This window comes from Oncorhynchus tshawytscha, unplaced genomic scaffold (assembly GCF_018296145.1).
Source record: "Oncorhynchus tshawytscha isolate Ot180627B unplaced genomic scaffold, Otsh_v2.0 Un_contig_5665_pilon_pilon, whole genome shotgun sequence".
Taxonomy (NCBI): domain Eukaryota; kingdom Metazoa; phylum Chordata; class Actinopteri; order Salmoniformes; family Salmonidae; genus Oncorhynchus; species Oncorhynchus tshawytscha.
Window position 1 is genome coordinate 167,734 of NW_024609774.1, and position 23,409 is coordinate 191,142.

At 44.4% G+C, this 23,409-nt stretch overlaps 1 protein-coding gene across 3 annotated transcripts in view; it reads left to right on the plus strand.

The window, feature by feature from the left end:
• Positions 1-23,409, plus strand: part of cyth1a (cytohesin 1a) — a 122,700-nt gene that overhangs the window by 54,766 nt on the left and 44,525 nt on the right. The window lies entirely within an intron of this gene.

Consider the following 23,409-nt stretch of genomic DNA (forward strand, 5'->3'; position numbering starts at 1 on the left):
TCATATTAAACAGCATATAACCACTCTAAATAGGTCAGGAGACAGACAGGGAGACGAAGAAGGAACCAAAATGAATTATTTAGGCTGTATTATTTCAATTATTTCAAGGCTACGGCTACAAAGAAATACATAGGGAAGCATTTGGGAGTGTGACACACTAAGCTGTCAGGGACATTAAGCACTCAGCATTTAAACAACGTTTAGTTGTATTCAATCATTATATTCTATACATTACACATATAGACTGTGACTTACTAATTATTTACAAATTAAATAAATGCCTTATTAGGCTCCATCTACAGTGCCTTTAAATGTATCTTTAGAAACTTGAGTTTGGCCAGTCTGTGTCTTCAGGGTCATGTGATGGTGTCTGGAGAGCAGGGCAGCAGTGGAGGACATCCTCTCAGACCTGGCAGAGCCACTGGGGATGATAACACCTTCGGGCTGCTCTTGCCAGGCTGGGCAGAGATGCATACTTGTTTTTGTCAGTCGGCGTAAAGGATTTGAGGCCTATTTTATAGATAATAGAATGGAAATGTGCTAGTTAACTACCCACCTCGTTCCTTTCTTTTTGCATGAGCACGTAGTAAGTACACCATCATGCTTTCGGGATGCCTTTTCAGATTCCACAATGATTCTTTAGCTGTGGACACGACATCACCACACTCCCTCTCTTCTTTAGTTGTGGACACTACATCACCACACTCCCTCTCTTCTTTAGTTGTGGACACTACATCACCACACTCCCTCTCTTCTTTAGTTGTGGACACTACATCACCACACTCCCTCTCTTCTTTAGTTGTGGACACTACATCACCACACTCCCTCTCTTCTTTAGTTGTGGACACTACATCACCACACTCCCTCTCTTCTTTAGTTGTGGACACACTACATCACCACACACCCTCTCTTCTTTAGTTGTGGACACTACATCACCACACTCCCTCTCTTCTTTAGTTGTGGACACTACATCACCACACTAACCACCTCTCTTCTTTAGTTGTGGACACTACATCACCACACTCCCTCTCTTCTTTAGTTGTGGACACTACATCACCACACTCCCTCTCTTCTTTAGTTGTGGACACTACATCACCACACTCCCTCTCTTCTTTAGTTGTGGACACTACATCACCACACTCCCTCTCTTCTTTAGTTGTGGACACATCACATCACCACATCACCACCTCTCTTCTTTAGTTGTGGACACTACATCACCACACTCCCTCTCTTCTTTAGTTGTGGACACTACATCACCACACTCCCTCTCTTCTTTAGTTGTGGACACTACATCACCACATCACCACACATCCCTCTCTTCTTTAGTTGTGGACACTACATCACCACACTCCCTCTCTTCTTTAGTTGTGGACTACTCACCACACATCACCACACTCACCCCTCTCTTCTTTAGTTGTGGACACTACATCACCACACTCCCTCTCTTCTTTAGTTGTGGACACTACATCACCACACTCCCCTCTTCTTTAGTTGTGGACACTACATCACCACACTCCCTCTCTTCTTTAGTTGTGGACACTACATCACCACACTCCCTCTCTTCTTTAGTTGTGGACACTACATCACCACACTCCCTCTCTTCTTTAGTTGTGGACACTACATCACCACACTCCCTCTCTTCTTTAGTTGTGGACACTACATCACCACACTCCCTCTCTTCTTTAGTTGTGGACACTACATCACCACACTCCCTCTCTTCTTTAGTTGTGGACACTACATCACCACACTCCCTCTCTTCATTAGTTGTGGACACTACATCACCACACTCCCTCTCTTCTTTAGTTGTAGACACTACATCACCACACTCCCTCTCTTCTTTAGTTGTGGACACTACATCACCACACTCCCTCTCTTCTTTAGTAGTGGACACTACATCACCACACTCCCTCTCTTTAGTTGTGGACACTACATCACCACACTCCCTCTCTTCTTTAGTTGTGGACACTACATCACCACACTCCCTCTCTTCTTTAGTTGTGGACACTACATCACCACACTCCCTCTCTTCTTTAGTTGTGGACACTACATCACCACACTCCCTCTCTTCTTTAGTTGACACTACATCACCAAATCCCTCTCTTCTTTAGTTGAAGACATTTGGGAGTGGACACTACATCACCACACTCCCTCTCTTCTTTAGTTGTGGACACTACATCACCACACTCCCTCTCTTCTTTAGTTGTGGACACTACATCACACTACATCACCACACTCCCTCATCTTCTTTAGTTGTGGACACTACATCACCACACTCCCTCTCTTCTTTAGTTGTGGACACTACATCACCACACTCCCTCTCTTCTTTAGTTGTGGACACTACATCACCACACTCCCTCTCTTCTTTAGTTGTGGACACTACATCACCACACTCCCTCTCTTCTTTAGTTGTGGACACTACATCACCACACTCCCTCTCTTCTTTAGTTGTGGACACTACATCACCACACTCCCTCTCTTCTTTAGTTGTGGACACTACATCACCACACTCCCTCTCTTCTTTAGTTGTGGACACTACATCACCACACTCCCTCTCTTCTTTAGTTGTGGACACTACATCACCACACTCCCTCTCTTCTTTAGTTGTGGACACTACATCACCACACTCCCTCTCTTCTTTAGTTGTGGACACTACATCACCACACTCCCTCTCTTCTTTAGTTGTGGACACTACATCACCACACATCCCTCTCTTCTTTAGTTGTGGACACTACATCACCACACTCTCCTTTAGTTGTGGACACTACCTCTCTTCTTTAGTTGTGGACACTACATCACCACACTCCCTCTCTTCTTTAGTTGTGGACACTACATCACCACACTCCCTCTCTTCTTTAGTTGTGGACACTACATCACCACACTCCCTCTCTTCTTTAGTTGTGGACACTACATCACCACACTCCCTCTCTTCTTTAGTTGTGGACACTACATCACCACACTCCCTCTCTTCTTTAGTTGTGGACACTACATCACCACACTCCCTCTCTTCTTTAGTTGTGGACACTACATCACCACACTCCCTCTCTTCTTTAGTTGTGGACACTACATCACCACACTCCCTCTCTTCTTTAGTTGTGGACACTACATCACCACACTCCCTCTCTTCTTTAGTTGTGGACACTACATCACCACACTCCCTCTCTCTTCTTTAGTTGTGGACACTACATCACCACACTCCCTCTCTTCTTTAGTTGTGGACACTACATCACCACACTCCCTCTCTTCTTTAGTTGTGGACACTACATCACCACACTCCCTCTCTTCTTTAGTTGTGGACACTACATCACCACACTCCCTCTCTTCTTTAGTTGTGGACACTACATCACCACACTCCCTCTCTTCTTTAGTTGTGGACTCTACATCACCAATACATCACCACACTCCCTCTCTTTCTCATCTTTGTAAGTCACCTTGATTTTTCACCTGTGTGTTTTTATCAGTTTCTTTATGATAATATTTAGTGAACGCTGTGACAGTAGCTAAAGCAAGGGGCTGTAGCAGCACACACGTAGACTACAAATGCATGCTGGGCCGGGCATGGACTGAGCTCGTGAAGTGAGCGGTAATGGAGCTGTACTGTAGTGGTAATGGAGCTGTAGTGGTAATGGAGCTGTAGTGGTAATGGAGCTGTACTGTAGCGGTAATGGAGCTGTAGTGTAATGGTAATGGAGCTGTAATGGAGTGCTAATGAAGCTGTACTGTAGCGGTACTGGAGTGGTAATGGAGCTGTACTGTAGCGGTAATGGAGTGCTAATGGAGCGGTACTGGAGCGGTAATGGAGCTGTACTGTAGTGGTAATGGAGCTGTAATGGTAATGGAGCTGTACTGTAGTGGTAATGGAGCTGTACTGGAGTGGTAATGGAGCTGTAATGGAGCGGTAATGGAGCTGTAATGGAGCGGTAATGGAGCTGTAATGGAGCGGTAATGGAGCTGTAATGGAGCTGTAATGTAGCGGTAATGGAGTGGTAATGGAGCTGTAATGGAGCGGTAATGGAGCTGTACTGTAGCGGTAATGGAGATGTAATGGAGTGGTACTGTAGCGGTAATGGAGATGTAATGGAGTGGTACTGTAGCGGTAATGCGGTATTGTAGCGGTAATGGAGCTGTAATGGAGCGGTAATGGAGCTGTACTGTAGCGGGCGAGATGTCCGACACTCCTGCCTTTGGGAAAGTCACTCCAAAATGGGCACGCTACACTCCTCTCTCCTCTGATATACTCTGTTCTACACACAGAGGATCTGTGATCATCCCACTGACTCGTCACACAGCTTCTGTTTTCTCCTGCCATCCACCCATTCACTGTCCCACACCTCCCCAGACAAACACAGAGCCTGTTCCCCTTCCTCCTCTCCTCCTCCTCCCTACCACCTCCTCACCAGGCCAGGTTGAGACTGAGTCCATTGTGTCTCTGTGTGGTCCATAACTGATGATATCATCATGGTGGTTCTGTCGGGTCTGGTGCTGAATGACAGGTGAACTAAAGGGAATTGTGTGTCTACGAGAGGTGACCCAGGTCAGCCTGAAGGTCAGTGGGCTGTAGGTAAGGAGGAGGCTGTGTTTTGGGCTCTGTGCCCAGTGCCACATTGTCTGCATCACTGACTGACTGACTGACTGACTGGCATTCCTTTACAACTCACTGCTGCTGTTCTGCCTTGTAAAGGGGGTCTTGTCAGGGGGTGTGCGTCTGTCTGTGTCCGTGGATGCTTGCATGTGTTGGACTGGGCCTCTCTTCCAAAATATGTGAAGGGGAGGGAACAGGGAGCCTATAGCTGCACCACTGAAGAGATCCAGTGAGATGTGGAGATTAAAGAGAAATTACCAGTCTCTTTATAAATCACCTGTTCAGGCAGACAACCGCTCTGGTAAATGAGATCCCATATCAATAGACCTGTAGCTAGTGTGCTGTGAGTGAGTCTATGTATGTATCTGTTTAAATGCATTGTGTTTCACCATGAAGTGAAGCATGCTGGACACTAGGCTCCCTGATTGGTTTAGGCAATTCTATAGAGACTTTTGGTGGGGAGGGGTACTGAACTGGACATTAGCTATGCTTTTTAGCTGGGGTGGATGGATGCTCTCTACTCTCCCCTTCTGCACAAGCCATGAGGTAGAGGGGGATGACAGACAGACAGACAGGACCAGGGCTCACTGTGGTTACATTGCATTTGGAGATAAGATGGGACAGTAGGAGTAAGGGGGGAAAGGGAGAGGAAGAGGGTAATCAGGTCTAATGGAACTCTGAAAGGCCAGATGGGTGCTGCTGGTTCAATGGAAAAGATAATGGTTCAGTCCCAAATGGAACCCTGTGCCCTTTAAAGTGCACTAATTTTGGCTAGGGTCGATAGGGGTGCACTATGTAGGGAATAGGATGCAATTTGGGATGTACCTATGGAGGAGAAACACAAAGCAGCATAATGAAAGGAGTCTATTCCTGGAACACTTATTGATTACTACACATTACTACACATCCTCACTACACACTTACTGATTACTACACATAACTACACATCCTCACTACACACTTACTGATTACTACACATTACTACACATCCTCCCTACACATCCTCCCTACACATCCTCACTACACACTTACTGATTACTACACATTACTACACATCCTCACTACACACTTACTGATTACTACACATAACTACACATCCTCACTACACACTTACTGGTTACTACACATAACTACACATCCTCCCTACACATCCTCCCTACACATCCTGACTACACATCTGATTCTACACCTACACATCCTCCCTACACATCCTCCTCACATCCTCACACACTTACTGATTACTACACATTACTACACATCCTCACTCCACACTTACTGATTACTACACATAACTACACATCCTCACTACACACTTACTGATTACTACACATAACTACACATCCTCACTACACACTTACTGGTTACTACACATAACTACACATCCTCACTACACATCTGATTACTACCCCTACACATCCTCCCTACACATCCTGACTACACACTTACTGATTACTACACATTACTACACATCCTCACTACACACTTACTGATTACTACACATTACTACACATCCTCACTACACACTTACTGATTACTACACATTACTACACATCCTCACTACACACACTGATTACTACACATTACTACACATCCTCCTTGGAACACTTATTGATTACTACACATTACTACACATCCTCACTACACAGTTATTGATTACTACACATTACTACACATCCTCACTACACACTTACTGATTACTACACATTACTACACATCCTCCCTGGAACACGTACTGATTACTACACATTACTACACATCCTCACTACACACACGGATTACTACACATTACTACACATCCTCACTACACACTTACTGATTACTACACATTACTACTCATCCTCCCTGGAACACTTACTGATTACTACACATCCTCCCTGGAACACTTATTGATTACTACACATTACTACACATCCTCACTACACACTTACTGATTACTACACATCCTCACTACATACTTACTGATTACTACACATTACTACACATCCTCACTACACACTTACTGATTACTACACATTACTACACATCCTCCCTGGAACACTTACTGATTACTACACATTACTACACATCCTCACTACACACTTACTGATTACTACACATTACTACACATCCTCCCTGGAACACGTACTGATTACTACACATTACTACACATCCTCACTACAGACACAATAGTACAAGTATTTGCTGTATTCACATCTCTTTTCATAACTATGTTAGGCTACACACAGTATTCACATCTGTTTTCATAACTATGTTAGGCTACACACAGTATCATGTTTTCATAACTATGTTAGGCTACACACAGTATTCACATCTGTTTTCATAACTATGTTAGGCTACACACAGTATTCACATCTCTTTTCATAACTATGTTAGGCTACACACAGTATTCACATCTCTTTTCATAACTATGTTAGGCTACACACAGTATTCACATCTCTTTTCATAACTATGTTAGGCTACACACAGTATTCACATCTCTTTTCATAACTATGTTAGGCTACACACAGTATTCACATCTCTTTTCATAACTATGTTAGGCTACACACAGTATTCACATCTCTTTTCATAACTATGTTAGGCTACACACAGTATTCACATCTCTTTTCATAACTATGTTAGGCTACACACAGTATTCACATCTCTTTTCATAACTATGTTAGGCTAACACAGTATTCACATCTCTTTTCATAACTATGTTAGGCTACACACAGTATTCATAACATCAGTATTCTTTTCATAACTATGTTAGGCTACACACAGTATTCACATCTCTTTTCATAACTATGTTAGGCTACACACAGTATTCACATCTCTTTTCATAACTATGTTAGGCTACACACAGTATTCACATCTCTTTTCATAACTATGTTAGGCTACACACAGTTCACATCTGTTTTCATAACTATGTTAGGCTACACACAGTTCACATCTGTTTTCATAACTATGTTAGGCTACACACAGTATTCACATCTCTTTTCATAACTATTAGGCTACACACAGTATTCACATCTGTTTTCATAACTATGTTAGGCTACACACAGTATTCACATCTCTTTTCATAACTATGTTAGGCTATACACAGTATTCACATCTGTTTTCATAACTATGTTAGGCTACACACAGTATTCACATCTGTTTTCATAACTATGTTAGGCTACACACAGTATTCACATCTGTTTTCATAACTATGTTAGGCTACACACAGTATTCACATCTCTTTTCATAACTATGTTAGGCTACACACAGTATTCACATCTGTTTTCATAACTGTTAGGTTACACACAGTATTCACATCTCTTTTCATAACTATGTTAGCCTACACACAGTATTCACATCTGTTTTCATAACTATGTTAGGCTACACACAGTATTCACATCTGTTTTCATAACTATGTTAGGCTACACACAGTATTCACATCTGTTTTCATAACTATGTTAGGCTACACACAGTATTCACATCTGTTTTCATAACTATGTTAGGCTACACACAGTATTCACATCTGTTTTCATAACTATGTTAGGCTACACACAGTATTCACATCTCTTTTCATAACTATGTTAGGCTACACACAGTATTCACATCTCTTTTCATAACTATGTTAGGCTACACACAGTATTCACATCTGTTTTCATAACTATGTTAGGCTACACACAGTATTCACATCTCTTTTCATAACTATGTTAGGCTACACACAGTATTCACATCTGTTTTCATAACTATGTTAGGCTACACACAGTATTCACATCTCTTTTCATAACTATTAGGCTACACACAGTATTCACATCTGTTTTCATAACTATGTTAGGCTACACACAGTATTCACATCTCTTTTCATAACTATGTTAGGCTATACACAGTATTCACATCTGTTTTCATAACTATGTTAGGCTACACACAGTATTCACATCTGTTTTCATAACTATGTTAGGCTACACACAGTATTCACATCTGTTTTCATAACTATGTTAGGCTACACACAGTATTCACATCTGTTTTCATAACTATGTTAGGCTACACACAGTATTCACATCTGTTTTCATAACTATGTTAGGCTACACACAGTATTCACATCTCTTTTCATAACTATGTTAGGCTACACACAGTATTCACATCTCTTTTCATAACTATGTTAGGCTACACACAGTATTCACATCTCTTTTCATAACTATGTTAGGCTACACACAGTATTCACATCTGTTTTCATAACTATGTTAGGCTACACACAGTATTCACATCTCTTTTCATAACTATGTTAGGCTACACACAGTATTCACATCTCTTTTCATAACTATGTTAGGCTACACACAGTATTCACATCTCTTTTCATAACTATGTTAGGCTACACACAGTATTCACCCAGTCAGCACACAGCTGTTGCCCTCTTATAGGGAACACAATCAGTGGAGTTTCCATGTGTCTGATATGGTTACAGTAAAGCCTATCGGAGCATGAGACAGGTGTTGTGGTGCTGAGAGAGAGAGACTGTGCTCCTCTGGGTTGGGTTGGGTTGGGGTATACTACACACTCAGTACCCCTCTAGATGGGTACAGGCCGTGGTATCAGGGTACATACGATTTCTGTCCAACAAGACCCCAGAGAGCGCCACTGCCCCAGGAATGTGTCCTATGTAATGAGAGGGACCTGGGACTGAACGAACACAGAGAGCGCCACTGCCCCAGGAATGTGTCCTATGTAATGAGAGGGACCTGGGACTGAACGAACACAGAGAGCGCCACTGCCCCAGGAATGTGTCCTATGTAATGAGAGGGACCTGGGACTGAACGAACACAGCGGCTTATTTTGGCCGTCACGTTTTTGAGCTCAACCTCCAAACTAGGTCAAATCAGATCAGGGGAGAGAGAGAGATTTCCTTTGAGCTGTCCTTTGGAATTTTAATTTCCTGATTTCCTGAGGAGATTCTCCAGTGATTTGGAAATCAGTCGTTTGGTATCTCTCCTTCCAAGATGGCAATCTGAGAGGGGGCGAGAGAGATGAACTGGATTGTGGTCCAGAGTATTGCACATGCAGGAAGTTGTAATATACTGAGGTTTGTGTACGTTACATATAGTAGGTTTAACTCCAACCCTGTTCCTGGAGAGTTACCAGTGCTGTAGGTTTTAACTCCAACCCTGTTCCTGGAGAGTTACTGTCCAGTAGGTTTTAACTCCAGCCCTGTTCCTGGAGAGTTACAGTCCAGTAGGTTTTAACTCCAACCCTGTTCCTGGAGAGTTACAGTCCAGTAGGTTTTAACTCCAACCCTGTTCCTGGAGAGTTACAGTCCAGTAGGTTTTAACTCCAACCCTGTTCCTGGAGAGTTACAGTCCAGTAGGTTTTAACTCCAACCCTGTTCCTGGAGAGATATCGTCCTATAGGATTTAACTCCAGCCTTGTTCCTGGAGAGATACCTTCCTGTAGGGTTTAACTCCAACCCTGTTCCTGGAGACATACCCTCCTGTAGGGTTTAACTCCAACCCTGTTCCTGGAGACATACCTTCCTGTAGGTTTAACTCCAACCCTGTTCATGGAGACATACCTTCCTGTAGGTTTAACTCCAACCCTGTTCCTGGAGACATACCTTCCTGTAGGTTTAACTCCAACCCTGTTCATGGAGACATACCCTCCTGTAGGTTTAACTCCAACCCTGTTCCTGAAGAGATACCCTGGGTTTTTCACCATTACTGAGTCAAACCAAGCTGTACTGAGCTGGTCTGTTTGTGTGTCCACCATCCACCATAGTTGCTGGAACCGGTATGAAAAGGAAAATGTGGAAAGATCTGAGCCAGCACAGTATGGTTTGGGTTGGCCCTAAAGTGTGAAAGACACATCTGATGTCTGTGCCAGAACAGTATGGTTTGGGTTGGCCCTAAAGTGTGAAAGACACATCTGATGTCTGTGCCAGAACAGTATGGTTTGGGTTGGCCCTAAAGTGTGAAAGACACATCTGATGTCTGGCCAGAACAGTTTTCTTCGGCTGGACACTGTTTATCTCCCTACCTTCCTGTGAGCCACCCAGAGGCCCATGGTGTTGCTGTGGCCAAGATATTTGGACTGTCAACAGAGTTAGTTTCTATTGGCTGTTCTACCTGGTAGATAGTGTTACTGTTTTATTATGGAGAGTTTCAGAGGAAACATAATGGGTTGTGAGAGTGCTGACACAGTGCCAAGCACAGCAGGGGTGAACAGTAAGCCTGAGGTGTGTGTGTTTCCCCTGAATGGCCTGCTTTCCAGGCAGTACTAGGCCCTAGAAAACAGGACGTGGGCGGTGTGTCTCTCTCATCCCACGCTCTGTCAGGCCTCTCCCTCTGGTTGGCTACTGTGAGACTGAGATTGGCTGTCATCACGCTGACCTCTGACCTCTGGCGATGTATTGAACTGCCCCAGTAAATGCAGGGTTTTTCTGAGATACAGAGAGGGGAGATTCTGTGTTCTCCACCTAAATGCAGGGTTTTTCTGAGATACAGAGAGGGGAGATTCTGTGTTCTCCACCTAAATGCAGGGTTTTTCTGAGATACAGAGAGGGGAGATTCTGTGTTCTCCACCTAATGATGAATGTGAAGCTATGTCACTTTATCTCATGACTATATAATGGCACCACTCTTCATCCCCCATCTCCCACTCTCATGTCTCTCGGCTTCTATTGTTGCACATTGTGTGAGAGTCCAGTAGGTTTTAACTGCAACCCTGTTCCTGTGTGTGTTGTGTGTGTGTGTGTTTCAATGGTCAAAAATCTATTGATCATGTTGACTGGTCAAATGCAAGTTGAGCTTGTTTTGCTGATTTCATGGGGCTACAGCCTATTGGGAATCATTTTATGTAGGGGAATGCATGTTGCTCTTTAACCAGTAATGACATCATTCAGAGAATGCATTGAGTTTTGATGGCTTTTGAATCAGTTTGGAAATCAGTATGTTTTGCGTAATGGTTAGCATATTATCACATGGTACTAGCGGTAGTGAATGGATGTTGGCTTTAGCTGTAAGCAAGGAAAGGTAGCCAACAAAGCTGGAGGCCACCAGTATCTTCTTGTTTTCTAGCCTGTCTGGGTATAGTAATAAGTCATTTAACAGTTCCTACATGCCGTGTCACATTATTCAAGTGTGTTAACTTCTGTGCAGACTGAGTGGAGATCTGACATGATGCAGTCCAGTCTCCCAGTACAGGCTGAGTGGAGATCTGACATGATGCAGTCCAGTCTCCCAGTACAGGCTGAGTGGAGATCTGACATGATGCAGTCCAGTCTCCCAGTACAGGCTGAGTGGAGATCTGACATGATGCAGTCCAGTCTCCCAGTACAGGCTGAGTGGAGATCTGACATGATGCAGTCCAGTCTCCCAGTACAGGCTGAGTGGAGATCTGACATGATGCAGTCCAGTCTCCCAGTACAGGCTGAGTGGAGATCTGACATGATGCAGTCCAATCTCCCAGTACAGGCTGAGTGGAGATCTGACATGATGCAGTCCAGTCTCCCAGTACAGGCTGAGTGGAGATCTGACATGATGCAGGACAGACTCCCAGTACAGGCTGAGTGGAGATCTGACATGATGCAGTCCAGTCTCCCAGTACAGACTGAGTGGAGATCTGACATGATGCAGTCCAGACTCCCAGTGCAGACTGAGTGGAGTGGAGATCTGACAGGCTGAGTGGAGATGACATGATGCAGTCCAGTCTCCCAGTACAGGCTGAGTGGAGATCTGACATGATGCAGTCCAGTCTCCCAGTACAGGCTGAGTGGAGATCTGACATGATGCAGATCTAACAGACTCCCAGTACAGGCTGAGTGGAGATCTGACATGATGCAGTCCAGTCTCCCAGTACAGGCTGAGTGGAGATCTGACATGATGCAGATCTGACCAGTCCAGTCTCCCAGTACAGGCTGAGTGGAGATCTGACATGATGCAGTCCAGTCTCCCAGTACAGGCTGAGTGGAGATCTGACATGATGCAGTCCAGTCTCCCAGTACAGGCTGAGTGGAGATCTGATGCAGTCCAGTCTCCCAGTACAGGCTGAGTGGAGATCTGACATGATGCAGTCCAGTCTCCCAGTACAGGCTGAGTGGAGATCTGACATGATGCAGTCCAGTCTCCCAGTACAGGCTGAGTGGAGATCTGACATGATGATACAGGCTGAGTGGAGATCTGACATGTCTCTCCCAGTACAGGCTGAGTGGAGTCCATCTGACATGATGCAGTCCAGTCTCCCAGTACAGGCTGAGTGGAGATCTGACATGATTACAGGCAGTCCAGACTCCCAGTACAGGCTGAGTGGAGATCTGACATGATGCAGTCCAGTCTCCCAGTACAGGCTGAGTGGAGATCTGACATGATGCAGTCCAGATACAGGCAGATCTGACATGATGCAGTCCAGTCTCCCAGTACAGGCTGAGTGGAGATCTGACATGATGCAGTCCAGTCTCCCAGTACAGGCTGAGTGGAGATCTGACATGATGCAGCAGCCCAGACTCCCAGTACAGGCTGAGTGGAGATCTGACATGATGCAGTCCAGACTCCCAGTACAGGCTGAGTGGAGATCTGACATGATGCAGTCCAGACTCCCAGTACAGGCTGAGTGGAGATCTGACATGACAGTCCAGACTCCCAGTACAGAGCTGACATGTGGAGACTCTGAGTAAGACATGGAGATGACATGATGCAGTCCAGACTCCCAGTACAGGCTGAGTGGAGATCTGACATGATGATGCAGTCCAGACTCCCAGTACAGGCTGAGTGGAGATCTGACATGATTACAGTCCAGACTCCCAGTACAGACTGAGTGGAGATCTGACATGATTACAGTCCAGACTCCCAGTACAGACTGAGTGGAGATCTGACATGATTACAGTCCAGACTCCCAGTACAGACTGAGTGGAGATCTGACATGATTACAGTCCAGACTCCCAGTACAGACTGAGTGGAGATAAGACATGATGCAGCCCAGACTCCCAGTACAGACTGAGTGGAGATAAGACATGATGCAGCCCAGACTCCCAGTACAGGCTGAGTGGAGATCTGACATGATTGCAGTCCAGACTCCCAGTACAGGCTGAGTGGAGATCTAACATGATGCAGTCCAGACTCCCAGTACAGGCTGAGTGGAGATGCAGTCCAGACTCCCAGTACAGGCTGGAGATCTAACATGATGCAGAGATCTGACCAGACTCCCAGTACAGACTGAGTGGAGATCTGACATGATGCAGTCCAGTCTCCCAGTACAGGCTGAGTGGAGATCTAACATGATGCAGCCCAGACTCCCAGTGCAGACTGAGTGGAGATCTGACATGATGCAGTCCAGACTCCCAGTACAGGCTGAGTGGAGATCTAACATGATGCAGTCCAGACTCCCAGTGCAGACTGAGTGGAGATCTGACATGATGCATCCAGAGTACAGGCTGAGTGGAGATCTGACCAGACTCCCAGTACAGGCTGAGTGGAGATCTGACATGATGCATCCAGACTCCCAGTACAGGCTGAGTGGAGATCTGACATGATGCAGTCCACTCCCAGTACAGGCTGAGTGGAGATCTGACATCTGACATGATGCAGTCCAGACTCCCAGTACAGGCTGAGTGGAGATCTGACATGATGCAGCCCAGACTCCCAGTACAGCTGAGTGGACATGATCCAGACTCCCAGTACAGGCTGAGTGGAGATCTGACATGATGCAGTCCAGACTCCCAGTACAGACTGAGTGGAGATCTCATGATGCAGTCCAGACTCCCAGTACAGGCTGAGTGGAGATCTAACAGATGCAGACTCCCAGTACAGACTGAGTGGAGATCTGACATGATGACAGACTCCCAGTACAGGCTGAGATCTGTGCAGTCCAGGAGTGGAGATGCAGACTCCCAGTACAGGCTGAGTGGAGATCTGACATGATGCAGGACAGACTCCCAGTACAGGCTGAGTGGAGATCTGACATGATGATCCAGTCTCCCAGTACAGGCAGACTCCCAGTACAGACTGAGTGGAGATCTGACATGATGCAGTCCAGACTCCCAGTACAGGCTGAGTGGAGATCTGACATGATGCAGTCCAGACTCCCAGTACAGGCTGAGTGGAGATCTGACATGATGCAGTCCAGACTCCCAGTACAGGCTGAGTGGAGATCTGACATGATGCAGTCCAGACTCCCAGTACAGGCTGAGTGGAGATCTGACATGATGCAGGACAGACTCCCAGTACAGGCTGAGTGGAGATCTGACATGATGCAGTCCAGACTCCCAGTACAGGCTGAGTGGAGATCAGACTCCCAGTACAGGCTGAGTGGAGATCTGACATGATGCAGTCCAGACTCCCAGTACAGGCTGAGTGGAGATCTGACATGATGCAGTCCAGTCTCCCAGTACAGGCTGAGTGGAGATCTACAGGCTGAGTGGAGATCTAACGATGCATCCAGACTCCCAGTACAGGCTGAGTGGAGACATGATACAGGCTGAGTGGAGATCTGACATGATGCAGTCCAGTCTCCCAGTACAGGCTGAGTGGAGATCTGACATGATGCAGTCCAGACTCCCAGTACAGGCTGAGTGGAGATCAGACTCCCAGTACAGACATGATGACATGATGCAGTCCAGACTCCCAGTACAGGCTGAGTGGAGATCTGACATGACATGATCCCAGCAGTCCAGACTCCCAGTACAGGCTGAGTGGAGATCTGACATGATGCAGTCCAGTCTCCCAGTACAGGCTGAGTGGAGATCTGACATGATGCAGTCCAGACTCCCAGTACAGGCTGAGTGGAGATCTGACATGATGCAGCCCAGACTCCCAGTACAGGCTGAGTGGAGATCTGACATGATGCAGTCCAGTCTCCCAGTACAGGCTGAGTGGAGATCTGACATGATGCAGTCCAGACTCCCAGTACAGGCTGAGTGGAGATCTGACATGATGCAGTCCAGACTCCCAGTACAGGCTGAGTGGAGATCTGACATGATGCAGGACAGTCTCCCAGTACAGGCAGATGCAGCCCAGACTCCCAGTACAGGCTGAGTGGAGATCTGACATGATGCAGATGCAGCCCAGACTCCCAGTACAGGCTGAGTGGAGATCTGACATGATGCAGCCCAGACTCCCAGTACAGGCTGAGTGGAGATCTGACATGATGCAGCCCAGATGCAGATCTAACATGATGCAGCCCAGACTCCCAGTACAGGCTGAGTGGAGATCTGACATGATGCAGACAGACTCCCAGTACAGGCTGATCTGTGATGAGATCTGACATGATGCAGATGCCAGACTCCCAGTACAGGCTGAGTGGAGATCTGACATGATGAGATCCAGACTCCCAGTGCAGACTGAGTGGAGATCTGACTCCCCGTACAGGCTGAGTGGAGATCAGACTCCCAGTGCAGACTGAGTGGAGATCTGACTCCCCGTACAGGCTGAGTGGAGATCAGACTCCCAGTACAGGCTGAGTGGAGATCTGACATGATGCAGGACAGACTCCCAGTACAGGCTGAGTGGAGATCAGACCTGAGTGGAGATCAGACTCCCAGTACAGGCTGAGTGGAGAAGGCACAGTGTTTTTGGCCTATTAAGGGAGACATTGGCTGCGCTGTCAGACTTGATCCGTGAGACACATTTGACAGGAGTACCTAAAGTTACACAAATTATTCTAGTGAACCGTTTTTCATGTTCTAGTATAGAGAAGGTAGTGAAGTGTTGGTTACCGTGCAACACTAGAAGGGACAATACAACAAGGCAATAATTTGACCTCGGTATTCATACTCAATATGGCTGACATGATATAGGAAAGTCCTTTCTAGGGAGCTTTTTGTTAGGGGGGGAACCACAGTAAATCTGTTTCTTCACACTGGTTTCCAGGGACAGACAGATATGCACACACACACACACACACACACACACACACACACACACAGACACACATCTCTGCCGCTTGCCCTACTGTGGCAGCAGGGGGAATCTTTAATGTTCGTTATATGCAAGTGGCCTGATCAGTGACAGCCAAACAACAGCAATCACAGGCAATATTCCCCCAGTATCCCGACACAGTTCCCCTCAGCAATTAGTTAAGGTGGAAGGGTTTTCCCAATCCCCCCTTCTCTCTTAGTGTGTTTGCCAAATGGCAGAGTATTTCATTTATAGTGCACCACTTTTCAGTAGGGCCCAGGTCTTTAAAGTGCACTATAAAGGCCATAGGGTGCCATTGGGGACACAGGCTTACATTCTGAGAAGGGAAGTGAGTGTGACATGGCACTGATGTCACAACAGGAACGGACTACTCCCTCATGTGGTTGTCTGATGTGAAGCAGAGTTTTTGACCTGCGGCTAAGGCTGTGTTTCTGATACGGCCCTGAATAGACTGCCATGTCAATGTCTAGGGAAGAGGATAGCTATAGTATTATAGGAGGAAGGCTGTAGTTAAGGGATGCCTTGGTCTCTGTCTGTCTGTCTGTCTGTCTGTCTGTCTGTCTGTCTGTCTGTCTGTCTGTCTGTCTGTCTGTCTCTTTAGTTCGTTCTCTCTCTTTTGTCTGTCTCTCTCTGTCTCTCTGTCTGTCTGTCTCTCTCTGTCTCTGTCTCTCTCTCTCTTTAGTTCGTTCTCTCTCTTTAGTTAGTTCTCTCCGTCTCTCTCTCTTTAGTTAGTTCTCTCCGTCTCTCTCTCTTTAGTTAGTTCTGTCTGTCTCTCTCTCTTTAGTTAGTTCTCTCTGTCTCTCTCTCTCTAGTTAGTTCTCTCTGTCTCTTTCTCTGTTTAGTTCGTTCTCTCTGTCTCTCTCTCTCTTTAGTTCGTTCTCTCTGTCTCTCTCTCTCTTTAGTTTGTTCGTTCTCTCTGTCTTTCTCTCTGATTAGTTCGTTCTCTCTCTCTGTCTTTCTCTCTGTTTAGTTCGTTCTCTGTCTCTCTCTCACTCTTTAGTTCGTTCTCTCTGTCTCTCACTCTTTAGTTCATTCTCTCTGTCTCTCTCTCTTTAGTTCGTTCTCTCTGTCTCTCACTCTTTAGTTCATTCTCTCTGTCTTTCTCTCTGTTTAGTTCGTTCTCTGTCTCTCTCTCACTCTTTAGTTAGTTCTCTCTGTCTCTCACTCTTTAGTTCGTTCTCTCTGTCTCTCTCTCTTTAGTTCGTTCTCTCTGTCTCTCTCTCTCTTTAGTTCATTCTCTGTCTCTGTCTTTCTCTCTTTAGTTCGTTCTCTCTCTGTCTTTCTCTCTGTTTAGTTCATTCTCTCTCTCTCTGTCTCTCTCTCTTTAGTTAATCTCTAGAGAGAGAGAGAGAGAGAGAGAGAGAGAACGAACTAAAGAGAGAGAGAGACAGAGAGAGAACTAAAGAGAGAGAGAGAGAGAGAGAGAACTAAAGAGAGAGAGAGAGAGACAGAGAGAGAACAAACTCTCTCTCTCTCTCTAGTTCGTTCTCTCTCTTTAGTTCGTTCTCTCTGTCTCTCTCTCTCTTTAGTTCGTTCTCTCTGTCTCTCTCTCTCTCTTTAGTTCGTTCTCTCTGTCTCTCTCTCTCTTTAGTTCATTCTCTCTGTCTCTGTCTTTCTCTCTTTAGTTCGTTCTCTCTGTCTCTGTCTCTCTTTAGTTCGTTCTCTCTCTGTCTTTCTCTCTGTTTAGTTCATTCTCTCTCTCTCTGTCTCTCTCTCTAGTTAATATGAGAGATTTAGTTAATCTCTAGAGAGTTCATTCTCTCTCTCTGTCTTTCTCTCTGTTTAGTTCATTCTCTCTCTCTGTTTAGAGTCTCTCTCTCTCTGTTTAGATTCTCTCTCTCAGTTTAGTTCATTCTCTCTCTCTCTCTCTGTTTAGTTCGTTCTCTCTCTCTCTGTTTAGTTCATTCTCTCTCTGTCTTTCTCTCTGTTTAGTTCGTTCTTTCTCTCTGTTTAGTTCTCTCTCTCTGTTTGTTCTCTCTCTCTGTTTCTCTCTCTGTTTAGTTCATTCTCTCTCTCTCTGTTTTTAGTTCTCTCTCTCTGTTTAGTTCATTCTCTCTCTCTCTGTTTAGTTCATTCTCTCTCTCTCTGTTTAGTCTCTCTCTCTCTGTTTAGTTCATTCTCTCTCTCTAGTTTGTTCTCTCTCTCTCTGTTTAGTTCGTTCTCTCTCTCTCTGTTTAGTTCGTTCTCTCTCTCTCTGTTTAGTTCGTTCTCTCTCTCTCTGTTTAGTTCGTTCTCTGTCTCTCTCTCTCTAGTTTGTTCTCTCTCTCTCTGTTTAGTTCGTTCTCTCTCTCTCTCTAGTTTGTTCTCTCTCTCTCTGTTTAGTTCGTTCTCTCTCTCTCTCTAGTTTGTTCTCTCTCTCTCTGTTTAGTTCGTTCTCTCTCTCTCTGTTTAGTTCGTTCTCTCTCTCTCTGTTTAGTTCGTTCTCTCTCTCTCTGTTTAGTTCGTTCTCTGTCTCTCTGTTTAGTTCGTTCTCTGTCTCTCTGTTTAGTTCGTTCTCTCTCTCTCTGTTTAGTTCGTTCTCTGTCTCTCTGTTTAGTTCATTCTCTCTCTCTGTTTAGTTCATTCTCTCTTTAGTTTAGTTCTCTCTCTCTCTCTGTTTAGTTCATTCTCTCTCTCTCTGTTTAGTTCATTCTCTCTCTCTCTGTTTGTTCATTCTCTCTCTCTCTGTTTAGTTCATTCTCTCTCTCTCTGTTTAGTTCATTCTCTCTCTCTGTTTAGTTTGTTCTCTCTCTCTCTCTGTTTAGTTCATTCTCTCTCTCTCTGTTTAGTTCATTCTCTCTCTCTCTGTTTAGTTCTGTTCTCTCTCTCTCTGTTTAGTTCGTTTCTCTCTCTCTCTGTTTAGTTCGTTTCTCTCTCTCTCTGTTTAGTTCGTTCTCTCTCTCTCTGTTTAGTTCTGTTTAGTTCTCTCTCTCTCTGTTTAGTTCGTTCTCTCTCTCTCTGTTTAGTTTCTCTCTCTCTGTTTAGTTCATTCTCTCTCTCTGTTTAGTTCGTTTCTCTCTCTCTGTTTAGTTCGTTCTCTCTCTCTCTGTTTAGTTCATTCTCTCTCTCTCTGTTTAGTTCATTTCTCTCTCTCTCTGTTTAGTTCATTCTTCTCTCTCTCTCTCTGTTTAGTTCGTTCATTCTCTCTCTCTCTGTTTAGTTCGTTCTCTCTCTCTCTGTTTAGTTCATTCTCTCTCTCTCTGTTTAGTTCATTCTCTCTCTCTCTGTTTAGTTCGTTCTCTCTCTCTCTGTTTAGTTCATTCTCTCTCTCTCTGTTTAGTTCATTCTCTCTCTCTCTGTTTAGTTCATTCTCTCTCTCTCTCTGTTTAGTTCATTCTCTCTCTCTGTTTAGTTCTCTCTCTCTCTGTTTAGTTCGTTCTCTCTCTCTCTGTTTAGTTCATTCTCTCTCTCTCTGTTTAGTTCGTTCTCTCTCTCTCTGTTTAGTTCTGTTTAGTTTCTCTCTCTCTCTGTTTAGTTCATTCTCTCTCTCTCTGTTTAGTTCGTTCTCTCTCTCTCTGTTTAGTTCATTCTCTGTTTAGTTCTCTCTCTGTTTAGTTCGTTCTCTCTCTCTCTGTTTAGTTCGTTCTCTCTCTCTCTCTGTTTAGTTCTCTCTCTTCAGTTTGTTCTCTCTCTCTGTTTAGTTCATTTCTCTCTCTCTGTTTAGTTCATTCTCTCTCTCTCTGTTTAGTTTCAGTTTGTTTCTCTCTCTCTGTTTAGTTCATTCTCTCTCTCTTTAGTTTGTTCTCTCTCTCTGTTTAGTTCTCTCTCTCTCTCTTCAGTTTGTTCTCTCTCTCTCTGTTTAGTTCGTTTCTCTCTCTCTGTTTAGTTCGTTCTCTCTCTCTCTGTTTAGTTCATTCTCTCTCTCTCTGTTTAGTTCATTCTCTCTCTCTCTTCAGTTTGTTTAGTTTGTTCTCTCTCTCAGTTTGTTCTCTCTGTTTAGTTCGTTTCTCTCTCTCTCTGTTTAGTTGTTCTCTCTCTGTTCTCTGTTTAGTTTAGTTTGTTCTCTCTCTCTCTGTTTAGTTCATTCTCTCTCTCTCTGTTTAGTTCATTCTCTCTCTCTGTTTAGTTCATTTCTCTCTCTCTCTGTTTAGTTTGTTCTCTCTCTCTCTCTTCAGTTTGTTCTCTCTCTCTCTGTTTAGTTCATTCTTCTCTCTCTCTCTCTTCAGTTCGTTCTCTCTCTCTCTGTTTAGTTCGTTCTCTCTCTCTCTGTTTAGTTCGTTCTCTCTCTCTCTGTTTAGTTCATTCTCTCTCTCTCTCTGTTTAGTTCATTCTCTCTCTCTCTCTGTTTAGTTCGTTTCTCTCTCTCTCTGTTTAGTTCGTTCTCTCTCTCTCTGTTTAGTTCGTTCTCTCTCTTTGTTCTCTCTCTCTGTTTAGTTTGTTCTCTCTCTCTCTGTTTAGTTCGTTCTCTCTCTCTCTGTTTAGTTCGTTCTCTCTCTCTCTGTTTAGTTCGTTCTCTCTCTCTCTGTTTAGTTCATTCTCTCTCTCTCTGTTTAGTTCGTTCTCTCTCTCTCTCTGTTTAGTTCGTTCTCTCTCTCTCTGTTTAGTTCGTTCTCTCTCTCTCTGTTTAGTTCGTTCTCTCTCTCTCTGTTTAGTTCGTTCTCTCTCTCTCTGTTTAGTTCATTCTCTCTCTCTCTGTTTAGTTCGTTCTCTCTCTCTCTGTTTAGTTCATTCTCTCTCTCTCTGTTTAGTTCGTTCTCTCTCTCTCTGTTTAGTTCATTCTCTCTCTCTCTCTCTCTCTTCAGTTTGTTCTCTCTCTCTCTGTTTAGTTCGTTCTCTCTCTCTGTTTAGTTCATTCTCTCTCTCTCTGTTTAGTTTGTTCTCTCTCTCTCTGTTTAGTTCATTCTCTCTCTCTTCAGTTTGTTCTCTCTCTCTCTGTTTAGTTCGTTCTCTCTCTTCAGTTTGTTCTCTCTCTCTCTGTTTAGTTCGTTCTCTCTCTCTCTGTTTAGTTCGTTCTCTCTCCCTCTGTTTAGTTCATTCTCTCTCTCTCTGTTTAGTTCATTCTCTCTCTCTTCAGTTTGTTCTCTCTCTCTCTGTTTAGTTCGTTCTCTCTCTCTCTGTTTAGTTCGTTCTCTCTCTCTCTGTTTAGTTTGTTCTCTCTCTCTCTGTTTAGTTCATTCTCTCTCTCTCTGTTTAGTTCATTCTCTCTCTCTGTTTAGTTCATTCTCTCTCTCTCTGTTTAGTTTGTTCTCTCTCTCTCTCTTTAGTTCATTCTCTCTCTCTCTGTTTAGTTCATTCTCTCTCTCTCTCTCTTCAGTTTGTTCTCTGTCTCTGGGTCTTGTGATGTTCTTCTAACTGTCCCTACCAGTCAAGACAGGAATGCAGTGGGTGTCTGTGTATGTTGTTTCCCCTGATGCATCCACCCAGTATTCTCAGTTAATTTCCTGTTGTGTCTGTTAAGCACACAGCACTGCTCTGGCTTTACTCAGCGTGACATTCACTTGGACAATCGATGGTAGATGAGGCCCATGAAATGTAATACGCCATGAAGTCAAATCTGCCCTATTGGAATAGGATTCCTACTCGGCCTATCAGCAGCAGCAGTGTGTGTGGTGTGTGTGCGCGTGTACAGCATGTGTGTGTGTGTGCGCGTGTGTACTAGAGGTCGACCGATTAATCAGAATGGCCGATTTCAAGTTTTCATAACATTCGGACATCGGTAATTTGCCGATTTTATTTTAATTTTATTTTTTGAACACCATTATTTAATCTTTATTTAACTAGACGAGTCCGTTAAGAACACATTCTTATTTTCAATGACGGCCTCGGAACAGTGGGTTAACTGCCTGTTCAGGGGCAGAACGACAGATGTTTACCTTGTCAGCTCAGGGATTCAATCTTGCAACCTTACGGTTAACTAGTCCAACGCACTAACCACATGCCTCACGAGGAGCCTGCCTGTTACGCAAATGCAGTAAGAAGCCAAGGTAAGTTGCTAGCTAGCATTAAACTTAATCAATCATAATCACTAGTTATAACTACACATGGTTGGTGATATTACTAGTTTATCTAGCATGTCCTGCGTTGCATCTAATCGATGCAGTGAGCATTCGCGAAAAAGGACTCGTTGCTCCAATGTGTACCTAACCATAAACATCAATGCCTTTCTTAAAATCAATACACAGAAGTATATATTTTTAAACCTGCATATTTAGCTAAAAGAAAGGTTAGCAGGCAATATTAACCAGGTGAAATTGTGTCACTTCTCTTGCGTTCATTGCAAACAGAGTCAGGGTATATGCAACAGTTTGGGCCGCCTGGTTCATTGCGAACTAATTTGCCAGAATTGTACGTAATTATGACATAACATTGAAGGTTGTGCAATGTAACAGCAATATTTAGACTGATGGATGCCACCTGTTAGATAAAATACGGAATGGTTCCGTATTTCACTGAAAGAATAAATGTTTTGTTTTCGAGATGATTGTTTTCGGATTCGACCATATTAATGACCTAAGGCTCACATTTCTGTGTGTTATTATGTTATAATTAAGTCTATGATTTGATAGAGCAGTCTAAACGATGGTAGGCACCAGCAGGCTCATAAGCATTCATTCAAACAGCACTTTTGTGCGTTTTGCCAGCAGCTCTGCTCTTTATGACTTCAAGCCTATCAACTTCCGAGATTAGGCTGGTATAACGATGTGATGTGAAATGGCTAGCTAGTTAGCGGGGTGCGCGCTAATAGCGTTTCAAACGTCACTCGCTCTGAGACTTGGAGTAGTTGTTTCCCTTGCTCTGCATGGATAACGCAGCTTCGAGGGTGGCTGTTGTCAATGTGTTCCTGTTCGAGCCCAGGTAGGGGCGAGGAGAGGGCTGGAAGCTATACTGTTACACTGGCAATACTAAAGTTCCTATAAGAACATCCAATAGTCAAAGGTATATGAAATACAAATGGTATAGAGGGAAATAGTCCTATAATTCCTATAATAACTACAACCTAAAACTTCTTACCTGGGGATATTGAAGACTCATGTTAAAAGGAAC